This window comes from Rhinopithecus roxellana, chromosome 6, assembly GCF_007565055.1.
Source record: "Rhinopithecus roxellana isolate Shanxi Qingling chromosome 6, ASM756505v1, whole genome shotgun sequence".
NCBI lineage: Eukaryota > Metazoa > Chordata > Mammalia > Primates > Cercopithecidae > Rhinopithecus > Rhinopithecus roxellana.
The window spans coordinates 69,447,207-69,459,970 of record NC_044554.1 but is presented as its reverse complement, the minus strand read 5'-3'; positions in this window follow the sequence as shown (position 1 = coordinate 69,459,970).

Here is a 12,764-nt window from a genome sequence, read left to right as displayed (position 1 = left end):
TTTCAGAAGTATGGGTTTATGGTTTGAATTAAGTCTCCCTAAAAGGTATGTGGAAATCCTAACCCCCAGTTCCTCAGTATGTGACCTTATTTGGGAATGGGATTGTTGCAGATGTAATTAGATAAGATGAGGTCACACAGAAGTAGAATGAACCCTTAATCTAATATGACTGGTGTGCTTAGAAGATGAGGAAAATTTGGATACAGAGTGCCTTAGTCCATTTGAGCTGCAAAAATAAAATACCATAAACTGGATAACTTATAAACAACAAAAATTTATTTCTGACAGATCTGGAAGCTGGGAGGAACCATATCAAGGCAGATTTGATGTTTGGTGAGGGCTTACTTTATGGCTGATAGACTATGTCTTTTTGCTGTGTCCTCATGTGGTGGAAGGGATGAACTGGTTCTCTGGGATCTCTTTTATATGGGCACCAGTTCCAATCATGAGGGCTTTGCTCTCATGACCTGATCACTTCCCAGAGGCCCTACCTACTAATACTATCACACTGGGTATTAAGAGTCCAATATATGAATTTTGTGAGTACACAAACATTCAGCACAGCAACACACAGACAGAAGATGACCATGTGATGAAGAAGGCAGAGATTGGAGTGATACATCCACAAACTAAGATACGCCAGTGATTGCTGGCAAATACCGGAGGCTAGAGGAGGCAGAAAGGATTCTCTTCTGCAGGCTTTAGAGAGAGCATGGGACTGCTGACACCTAAATTTCAGACTACTAGCCTCTAATAGTGTCAGACAGTAATTTTTGGTGTTTTAAGCCACCCAGTTTGAGTCACTTTTTCTAATAGTCCTGACAAACTAAATACATATAGTCTAGAGCTGTAGAATTCAATACAGTAACCACTAGCTACATGGGATAACTTCATTTTAAATTGGTTAAAATTAAATATAATTTAAGATTTAGCTCCTCAGGTACACTACCTCTATTCCAGCTGTTCAGCTACCACATGTGGTTAGTGGACATTGAATAGTGCAAATGACATTTGTCATTACAGAATATTTTGGACAGAAGTGGTATAAAGTTGATTTTCAAATTATCTATCAACATTTAACTGGTTTAGTGAGTAGGCCTATTTAAGAAAGTTTGGTAATGGAAAACAAAGTGGCTTTGTATAAAGCCTTACTCCTTAACTTCAGGCACTCACCTTTTCTCTTTTGAGTTTTGATCTCATTAAACTACTTGGGTGCAGGTTGACCCCTAACAGAATTCCTTATCATTAAGATACCCATATTATCTCAAATATGCAATTTGTGTGGTAAAGTTAAAAATCTGGAATTTATTTATCTTCATAAGGTACCCATATTAAGATACCTATATTTCCTCAAATATATAATTTATATAATTTGTGTGGTAAAGTTTAAAAATCTGAAATTTATTTATCTTCATAAAATTCACCTCATTGCTTCCACAGAAAGTTGTCTTCATTTGCCTAAGAAAGCCAAATACCTTTTTATCTGTGTTATCTATTTTGTGCCCTGAAAAGCAAAACATTGATAAGCACATTTGGAGTTATGTATAGATCATCTAGAAATACAATTAGGAATTCATGCTTCCAAAATGAAAATAAATACCCTATAAACTTAGTGGAAATGTAGTTACCCATTTATGATACACCTTTTATAATGCATTGAAAATTGATTTGGTACTCCTGAATATCACTGGTCGAATATTTTAAACTCTCATCTCAAAACATGTTCCATGAAATTAAGGAAATTGGCTCTGAGTATAGTTGCCCTCCAAGGCCTCTGTCTCAACTCTCAGAAAGGCCTGGAGACAGAGTGTCTGTGATTAGATGTTTGCAGAGAGTTAATTTTCTGGGTAACAAAGTAGACAGACTCAGAAGAAAAAAATTAAAATGGAGGGGGGAGGGGGCTGATTTAGCAGTCTGTGTACAAATTCTAAGAAAGGTTAAAATTAGGCATAGACAAAATAGAGCTCCTCCCTAGAGACAATAAAAAAAGCAATGACAATGGGATTACATAACATGGTCCAAGGATAAAACTAAGAGGATGCTCCTTCTTTCCCTTTTTGAATGCTCTTTTCCCCTGCCTAGTGACACAGCCCTGAACTTTCTGAGGGACATATAATGTTGCCAAAAAAGAATGCTGAAATGGAGTGTTATTCCTGTCTCTTACAAACTGTGTGGCAGGGGAAGTCTCAGTGGCTTTATTCATGAGTTGTAGATAATAATAATAATTATGTAATATATATAATATAATATTAATATAATTATTATTATAATAATTATTATTATCATCACACAGGGTCTTGGTTGGAATTAAAAGAAGGAATTATAAGTGCTATAAAAGGAATTTGTGTTCCCTCCAAATTCATATGTTGAAACCCTAACCTTCAATGTGACTGAATGTGGAGATAGGGCCTTTGTAGAAGTAATGAAGATTAAATGAGGCCATAAGGGCAGGGTTCTGATCTGATAGGATTAGTGTCCTTATAAGGAGAGACACTAAGGAGCTCAATCTTTTTCCACCATGTGAGGACTCAGAGAGAAGGTGACTGTCTGCAAACCAGAAAGAGAGCCTTCACTAGAAACCAACTCTGCTGGACCTTGATCTGGGGCCTCTAGCTTCCAGAACGGTGAGAAAATAAATTGCTATTGTTTAAGCCACTCAATCTGCGGTATTTTGTTTTGGCAGCCTGAGCTGACTAATATAATAAGGAAGGCAATCAAGGTGCCATGTCAGACTTGCTCATTTTTTATTCCTAGAGCATTCCTAGTGTCTGTTTCTGTTATATAGTAGGTGCTCAGGAAATCATTACTAAATAAATGATTGAATGAAAAATACAAAAGTTAGTCACTACTTACGGATTTAAATTCTCTTTGAGTAGAGCTGACTTCAAAAGCTTTCTCTGGGTTCTGCATTGGATTGTATAAGATAGGCAGTGTGCAAATTCAGTGCAGTGCTAGCTCCCTACGTCTTTTTCCCCTTTCAATCCTATGTCGATTTTCCGTCAACGTGGATGTTCAGAGAATGCAGCCTGGTATCCAGACTGCATGAGTCCAAATCCTCACTCTACCCCTATGGCCTTGGGAAATATAGTCAGTTCTCCTGTGTTCCATTTATAGCATATAGAAAAATGGAGATAATAACAGTGCCTACCTCGTCAGATTGCTATGAGGATTAATTATGCTTAGAAGACAACTTGTAAACTCTCAATCATGCTAGTAGTTATCAATTATTCTTAAGCATGCTTTAACTGTGAGACTTTATGTCCTTTTAATCTTTTGTATCTTCAACTTCTATACTGGGTTACATTCTTTCCCACCACGTTTATGTTCACACAAATCTCCTGATTTAGGATATAGAAATTTTTCCTTGACTCCACACACATCTTGAGCTATAGGCCCCATCCTTTTTTTCCGCTATATAATCAAACTTTCAAAAAAATCATATATGCCATTGTCACCATTTTCTCAGTCACACTCCTCAATATATTTCAGTCTAATATTCTCCCATCCTTGCCTGCACTTTGCCTTTCTGAATACCCTGAAATATAATGATCATTGACCTTCTTCTTATTTTAATTTTATGCTGAATTTGATGATATTGAACACAAGCTCCTCCTCCTCCTCTCTTCTTGCTGTGGTCTGAATGTTTGTGTCCTTCAAACTTCATATGTTGAAATCTTAGTCCCCAGTGTGATGGTACTAGGAGGTGGCCTATGGAAGGTGATTAGATCACAAGGGAGAACCCCTCATGAATGAGGTTAGTGCCCTTATAAAAGAAGCCTGAGAGAGCTTGCTTGTCTCTTTCACTGTGTGAGGACACAGCGAGAAAGTGCCATCTATAAATCATGAAATAGGCCTTCACCAGACACCAAATCTGCCAGTGCCTTGATCTTGAAATTTACAGTCTTCAGAGCTAGAAGAAATACATTTTTGTTATTTTGCTAAGCTATTCAGTTTGTGGAATTTTGTTACAGCAGCCCATATGGACTAAGATCCTTCCATTGTCAGTGACACTACATTCTCTCGGTCTTGCCCATCTGACTGTATTTATTACTGTATTTCTTGCAGTCTTCTTGTTTTCTCTTACTTTGGGAAATCCTCAAGTCTCTGAGTCAACATTCACTGACATCGAGTCCAGGAGACTCAAAATGTCACTGTGGCCCTCCAAAGTAGAGGCTTATGGAGGTCAGGTGGCCAATAAAGTTTTAGGTCAGGTCCATCTTACAGTGGGTCCATGGGGTTGCTGAACACATTCTGTGATTATTTCCCCAGTTCCAGAATGCATAATTGGAATAGACACAGTTATCAGGTGGCGGAATCCCCTCACTAGTTCTCTGACCTGTTGAGCAAGTCATTAGAATTGTGTTTATCCAGAAAAATAGTGACTCGAAAACAATTCCATATCCCCGGAGGAACTGCAGAGATTAGTGCCATTATTGAGGACTTGAAAGACGCAGGGTGGTGATTCCCACCACATCCCCATTCAGCTCTTCAGTTTGATTTGTGTTTTTAGAGAATACCAGTGGATTATCATAAACTTAGCCAAGTGTTGACTTCAATTGCAGCTGCTATACTAGATGTGGTTTTCTTGCTTTAGCAAATGAGCACAGCCCCTGATACTTGGTATATAGCTGTGGATCTGGCAAATGCCTTTTTATCCATACTTGCTGATAAGACACACCAAAAGCAATTTGCTTTAACCTGGCAAGGCCAGCAATATACTTTCACTGCCTTATCTCACGGGTATGTTAACTCTCCAGCATTATGTCATAATTTAGTTGTCAGGGATGTTGATTGACTTTCCTTTCTTTGATGGACTTAGAGATCACACTAGCCCATTACATTGGTGACCTTTTGCTGATTCGACCTAGGATCAAGAAGTAGTAACTGCTCTAGACTTGTTGGTAAGGCCATTTGTGTGCCTTAGGGTAGAAATTAAAACTAGCAAAATTTAGGCACCTTCTCCCTCATGAAATTTCTAGGGTTCCAGTGGTATAGGGCATATTGAGATCACTCTCCTAAGTAAAGAATAAGTTGTTGTATCTGGTCTACAACTCCTACACCAAAAAGAGGCACAACAGCTAGTGACTCCATTTGTATTCCACATGTTCTAGTACGTTATTCTGGCCCATTTACTGAATGACCTAAAAAGCTGTCAGTTTTGAGTGGGGCCCAAGACAGAAGAAGGCCTTGAAACAAATACGAGTTGCTGTGTAAACTGCATAACTGCTTGGGCCATAATGACATTTTGGGCCTGCTGGACTCAATATCAATGAATGTAGTCTCAGAGACTTTAGGACTTCCCAAAGTACAAGAAAACAGGAAGCCTGCAAGAGATACAGGAATAAATACAGTCAGATTGGCAGGAGACTCAGAGATTGTGGTATCATTGACAACTGCAGATCCAATGGTGTTTGAAATGTCAATGGCAGATAGGGATGCTGTTTGGAGCCTTAAGCAGGCTCCCATAGGTGAATTATATTGTAGGCCCTTAGGATTTTAGAGAAAATCCCAGCAGTTCTCTATGGATAGCTACTTTTTGTTTGTTTGTTTGTTTGGAAATAACTCTTGACCTGCTACTGTGTTACAGTAGATACTGAATGTTTAACCATGGTTCACCAAGTTACCATGTGACCTGAGCTGCCCATCATGAACTGGGTGTTATCTCACCACCAAGTCACAAAGTTGGACATGCAAAACAATGCTCCATTATCAAATGGAAATGATATATATGTGATTGGGCCTGAGCAAGCCCTGAAGGCATAAGTAAGTTATATAAAGTGGCTCAAATGCCCATGTTGCCCACTTCTGCTACACTGCCTCCTCTCTCCCAACCTGTACCTATGCTTGATGGGGTTTCCCTATAATGAGCTGACAGAGGAAGAGAAAACTTGGACCTGGTTTATAAATGGTTCTGAATGATATGTAGGTACCTCCCAAAAGTGGATGGCTGTGCCAATACAGCCCTTATCTGTAATGACTGTATGAAAGAAAGGACAGTGATGAAAAAAAATCCTTCCACATAACTTTAAGCAGTGTACTTTGTTGTTCACTGGTTTGGAAGAAGAAATGGTCAGATGTGTAATTATATAACAATTCATGGCTGTGGTCAATGATTTGGCTGGATGTTCAGGGACTTGGAAGGAATATATTTGGAAAATCGGTAACAAGAAAATTTGGGGAATAGGTATGTGAATAAAACTCACTGAAAGGCAAAAAAATTAAAGATATTTGAGTAGCATGTGAATACACACCAAAGAATGACCTCATCAGAGGAGAATTTTAATAATTAATTGAATAAGATAACCCATTCTGTGGATGCCAGTAAGCCTCTTTCTCTCACCACCCCTGGCATCACCCAGTGGGCTCATGAACAAAGTGTCTCTGATGGTAGGAATGGAGGTTATGCATGAACTAAGCAACGTAGACTTCCATTCACCAAGGCAGGCCTGGTTACTCCTGCTGCTGAGTACCCAGTTTGGCAGCAGCACAGATCAACATTGAGACCCTGGTATAACACCATGCCCCAAAGCAGTCAGCCAGCCAGCTATGGCAGGTTGATTACATTGGGCTGCTTCCATCATGGAAGGGGCAGCATTTTGCCCTTATTGAAATAGATACTCACTCAGGACATAAATTTGTGTTTCCTGCATGTAATACATCTGTCAAAACTACCATTCTTGTAATTACAGAATGTCTTATCCATTGTCACGGTATTCCTTACAGCATTACTTGTGATCAAGGAACTCACTTCACAGCAAATAAAGTATGACAAAGGATCCATATTCATGGAATTTGCTGGTTTAACCATATTTTCCTCCATCTTGAAACAGCTGGCTTGATAGAATGGTGGAATGACCTTTTGAAGACTCAGTTATAGCACCGGCTAGAACAATGCCTTGCAGAGCTGGGACGAGGTTTAGAATCATATGAATTATGTGAATATTTCATAGCCAGGATTCTTGGGTCCAAGAATCAAGGGGTGGACCTGGATTACACATGGTGGCCCACCAGCAAAGTTTTTGCTTCCTGTTCCCATGGCCTTATGCTCCACTGGCCTAGAGGTCTTAGATTCAAAGGGAGAAATGTTTCCTTCAGGAGACACAACAATGATTCTATTGAACTGGAAGTTAAGACTGCCACTCAGTTACCTTGGATTCCTCATGCCTCTGAATCAACAGGCAAAATAGGGAGTTACTGTGCTAGCTGGGGTGATTTATTCTGACTAACAAGGGGAATTTGGACTGCTGCTTCACAATGGAGGTAAGAAAGAATAGGTCTGAAATACAGGATATCCCTTAGGGAGTCTCTTAGCATTACTATGCCTTGTGATTAAGGTTAGTGGAAAACCATAGCAACTGTCCAGTCCAATCCAGGTCTGTAATGACCCAGACATTTCAGAATGAAGGTTTGGTTTACACTACCAGGTAAAGAACCATGACCAGCTGAAGTATTTGCTGAAAGCAAAGTGAATACAAAATGAATAATGAGGCCGGGCGCGGTGGCTCACGCCTGTAATCCCAGCACTTTGGGAGGCCGAGGCGGGTGGATCACAAGGTCAGGAGATCGAGACCATGGTGAAACCCCGTCTCTACTAAAAATACAAAAAATTAGCCGGGCGCGGTGGCGGGCGCCTGTAGTCCCAGCTACTCAGGAGGCTGAGGCAGGAGAATGGCGTAAACCCAGGGGGCGGAGCTTGCAGTGAGCTGAGATCCGGCCACTGCACTCCAGCCTGGGCCACAGAGCGAGACTCCGCCTCAAAAAAAAAAAAAAAAAAAAAATGAATAATGAAAGAAAGTAGTTATGAATACCTGCTGTGCCCACGTAACCAATCACAGAAATGAGAAACATAATTGTCATGAGCATTTTCTTCTTGTTCCATTCAGGAACACACAATGTTGTGTCCTGAATGGAATCCTGGAAAAGGACATTAGGTACAAACTAAGGAAATCTGAATAACGTGCGGGTTCTTGTTAGTAGTGTAGGCATCTAAATAATAACAAAAGATTCATACTACTGCAAGATGTTAATGGGTATATAAGAGCTCTGTACCATCATCGCAGTTTTCTTGCAAATCTGAAACTGTTCTAAACAATAAACTCTCTTTTTAAAAATAAAAAGATAAAAATAGCTTTAAACTGAACAAATCAGTCTTTAGAGAAGAGTCACATCATAAAACATACTCTTGTCAATTAGTTCATGTGAACATCAGTTCTTCTTTCTAAATTCATGGTTCAGAAATAATGTTTTTAAGGGTAGCTAGGTTCCCTGACTAGCCTACAAATTTAAAAGTCCACCATGTAGTTAAACTCTCTTAGAGGGTTAACCGAGCTTTTTGCCTGGGGAAAGAAGCTGCTGAGCAGAGGAGGGAAAAATGTGAAAAATTAAAAAATTCCTACCTCTTTTTGTAGGCACAAGGTGATTCTTGTATATGTTCTATAAATAAATGTCCTATTGAAATCACATATGCCACCTGGTAGTATTTCTAAGTTCTGCTTCCATTATGTCTGACATAAATATTCAGATAAATTCACCAACAAAAATTTTCTGAGCATCTACTCTTAGCTATGTTCTTTGCTAAGTGTTGAGAAAACAGGGAAAATGACATTACATCTAATCACAGGAGAAGAGAGCAGGAAAACAGAAGAAACAAAAGAAATGAAGATTAAATTCAATGGTAACTTTTCCCTTCTTCATTCCACTTGCTGTCACTTCTGTCTAACTCACTTTCAGGTCCTAGTCATGCCGTATTGGAATAACAGAGATCCATGTCCACTATCTTTATATGAATGTACAAGTGCATAAAGAGGACCAGCTGGCTTAATGGTAGTTCACTGGAAGGAGACTCAGGGTATTTTGAGAAATGAAAATTCAATTGAAACAATGGTAGGGTTGAGCTGCAAAAATAGCTAATCATCTGTAATGTTGTTTCTTATTTGCAGAGATAAAATGTCTAGACCAAGTTGGAAATAGCTTTATCATTATACTTTATTACATATTGCTGCAATATTTTGGGATATTTAATCCAGAGTAAGACAATTATGACACTTTTGGAAACTTTCTTCAAATCTTTGGTTTTTGGTTTGTCCATTAACTAAACACTCTGAAAAATGACTGAGTTACAGATGTGGTCTTATTGGTTGGACCTTTCTAAGCTATAGAACAAAGAAACACATTTTCTTGGGAGATCTCAATAAGTACAATGATCTCTGTCATTGGAAGTGATCAGGAAGACGATGGATGGACACATGTCCAAGATGATCTAGAAGGAATTACCGTATGGGCTGGGAGTTGAACTAGGTGACCATTAGTTATGTTCTTAAGCTCAAAAGTTCTGTGATTTTAGATTTTTAGTAACTTGCGGTCTCTTTACTTGTGCATTGAGTAGACACTTCAATAACACTATTATTAAAACTTTTATAGCATGTCCAATAACATCATTACACAAAAAATAAACTCAGAAATTTCACTGAATAAATATTAACTCAATAAAGTATACATTTGGTATTCTGTCAAACCTAGGGTGTGCAGTGTTTTCTGAACCCTAAATTTACTTTGGAATGCAAATCTTGCATGCTAGAAAGATATAGAATAACATTCACATATTCTAATTATTTTACCCATAGAAAATTAACACATATGCTCTCTATGGCTATTGAATAGTACCCTCCTTAACTGATCTTCAATTTCTGCCTTAATTATTCTTTTGTTTCTGTTTTGTTTTGTTTGCTGTAAATATCAGCATTATGAGTAAGTACTATGATGAATTTTATTAAACTTTTGCTTTTAAGTATTTGGAATCTGACTGCTGTCTCTCTTGTACACCAGGTAACTCTTTTATTTATTTTTTCTTTATGTTTGTTCATTGCTACTAATAAAAGGATTAGACTAAAATAGTTCTCCTTCAGAAATGTACAAGAGCTTATTTAATTTTGTTTTTTTCCTAAAAGTCAGTAGGTAATCAGAACAAAATGATATAAATTTTCTGCATGTTCTCAATACTATTTTCCCCCAGTAATGACTTTTCAATATGTGAAGTTTGGAATCTGAGATCCTATAAGGCTACTTTTGTTTTCATTATGGATATCAATAATATCCATATATTAATATAATATAGTATAAACATCTGTTGAAATCCCATGAAGAGTGGAGCTAATTTTCTCCTTAATATGGTAAGAACAATTTCTTGGATGGACTGTTGATCCATGGAATCTTTTGCCCTTCTTTGGCTAGCTCCTTGTCTCTGTGACACCTATGGCCTCTCAATTTCTTTCTAGGTACAGGTGTTTAGGTCTGCCAGGGTAAGTTACCAGGAAACTTCACCAGGTGATGTTCTGTAGGTTGACCAGAGCAGTTCGCCACAGGCTTTTCTTGGCTTGAACCAGGTTGAGACTCCAATGACTCAAGCAGAGTGTCGAGAATTTAGTCTTCCAAACCTGCAATCAATGTATTTTTTATTTTCTGAAGTAATGTAATTACCCTAAAAGCTCTCAAAGACTTGCTGCTTAGACTCCATGAACGAGGCATCATTTGAAAAAGTACAATAAAAAAAATAAAGAGATCATAAGTATCATGACAAAAGAATGAAACACAGATTTTTTTTTTTTTTTTTTTTTTATACAGGGTCTCACTCTGTCACCCAGACTGGGGTCCATCATAGCTCACTGTGGCCTTAACCTTCTGTGCTCAAGGAATCCTCCCACTCAAGTCTCCTGAGTAGCTGGAACTACAGGCATATGCCACCGAGCCTCGCTAATTTTTGATTTTTTTGTGCAGATTGTGTCTCTTTATGTTGCTCAGGCTGGACTCAAACTTCTGGTCTCAAGAGATCCTTCCATCTTAGCTTCCCAAATTGTTGGAATTACAGGCATGAGCCAGTGCGTTTGGCCTAATTTTGTTTTTTTAATGAAGAGAAAAACGTTCCTTAAGACAAGTTTCATTGTAATAAGTAATCAGGATGAATAGCATATATTAGCTCCGAAAACCTTTGGAAGCCTTCTTACTTCACTGAAAGTGGGGTTTATCAACCAGCTGCCAACAGCTTTCCTCCCATCTAGTCTTTGTGTGAAAAACACAATTAATGCCTTCTTGAGTAGTACAAGCTAAGCTGAGAAACCATTTTTCAGAGGTGTAAATTCTTGCCTTGGGTGGAAGGCTGGATGTTATTAACTTTCACAATTTCTTTCAACATTTGATTTTCCTTAATCATGGGAAAGACATATTATGTATTTTTCTTTTTAGTTGGGAAAGTTGGTTCACGTGACTTTTGCATTTTATAGAATTTTTAAGAGGTAAGATGAAAATTAAACATTTCTGTGTGTTAAGGATCCATGTTTCTCTGTCAGATGTCTGGTAATGTGCTTGACGATTTTTGCAAAGATAATTTAGAAATTAAGGAAACCATTCTCCATGTTTTCTTTACATTAAAAGAAAAAAAGTCTCCAATAAAAAATTAACCACATCACAGGTTAATTTACAATTTGAGCTGCTGGTGGCTGGCTTGAGGCCTCAATGTTAAAAATTAGAATGAGGCTAATTCTAGTGAATAGAGGTCCACACAGACAATTGCTATCTTTGTTAGGTCCTCTAGTCCCAAGACTAAGAATAGGAAAAAAACTAAAAATACCCTGGCAATGTAACAGAATCATCTTTTGCTGCCATCTTTCACTTCAGTATAAGCTGAGCATGTGTTTGATGCATAGGGGTGTGGGAACTATATCCTCTCTTCTTACTTTCCTTCAGTAAAGGAGCTTTAGCTCCATTCAGTATTGTTCAAGACAGTGTATTTAAAATTAACATAAAAAGTAAAAGATTTTAATGCCTTTTAATATAAGGAAAATTGATTTTATTAAAATGCTTTAACATACTGTAATACAATTACTTATTTATCACTCTGACTGTATTGTGAGTGTAACTTCCTTTCCAAGTATATTGATTTTTTTATGTGTTTTGGAAGTAGTAAACAAACCAAAGTAGTCTCTCCAAATTCTCATTCACCATCTTTCTTAAACAGAACGAAGTCCATCATGCCAACGGAGACTATTTCAAGAGTAGAAATTTTTTTTATTCAAAGGGGTAGGATTATCCAATGTTTCTGAAACAATGAAAGACAGGTTATATTTTTCTAACCTGTGTTGTGCTGAGCTGAAGCATGAAATATTAAATATTTATAATAAAGTATTTATAGTTAAGTACACTGAATCATTAAAATGTTGGAAATGTTGAAATGGATGATCGATCTTATTGGAGTCCTTGTGTGATACAGGAACTTCTGTATTTACTATTAACAAGAAAAACTCAAAAGGTTACATTCCTTTTTAGATTCAGAGCTCAAATAGAACTGATTTAAAATTTAAAGCGCTTCTAATAAGACATTTCAGCTTTGCATAAGTTAAACATGGAGAAAAAATAAATTACATTTGTTTTACGTTTTTCTATTAAGAAATTCTTAGACTCTGAGGTATTTACTAGAACTCAGAATAAATATCTCTAAAGATTTAGTTTTAATTTTTGGCTGCTTAGCTCTTACAATGACATTTATTCTGAGTACTATATTAAATGTGTAATAATAATTATATGTATTTTTCCTAGCTTGTGATATGAGGTATCTTGCATTTTGGCATATTATTTTGATTTTAGAGACAGGGTCTTGCTCTGTTGCCCAGGCTAGAATGCAGTGGTGTGATCATAGCTGACAGCAGTCCTGTACTCTTAGGATTAAGTGATTCTCCTGCCTCAGCCTCTGAAGTATCTAGGATTACAGGCAT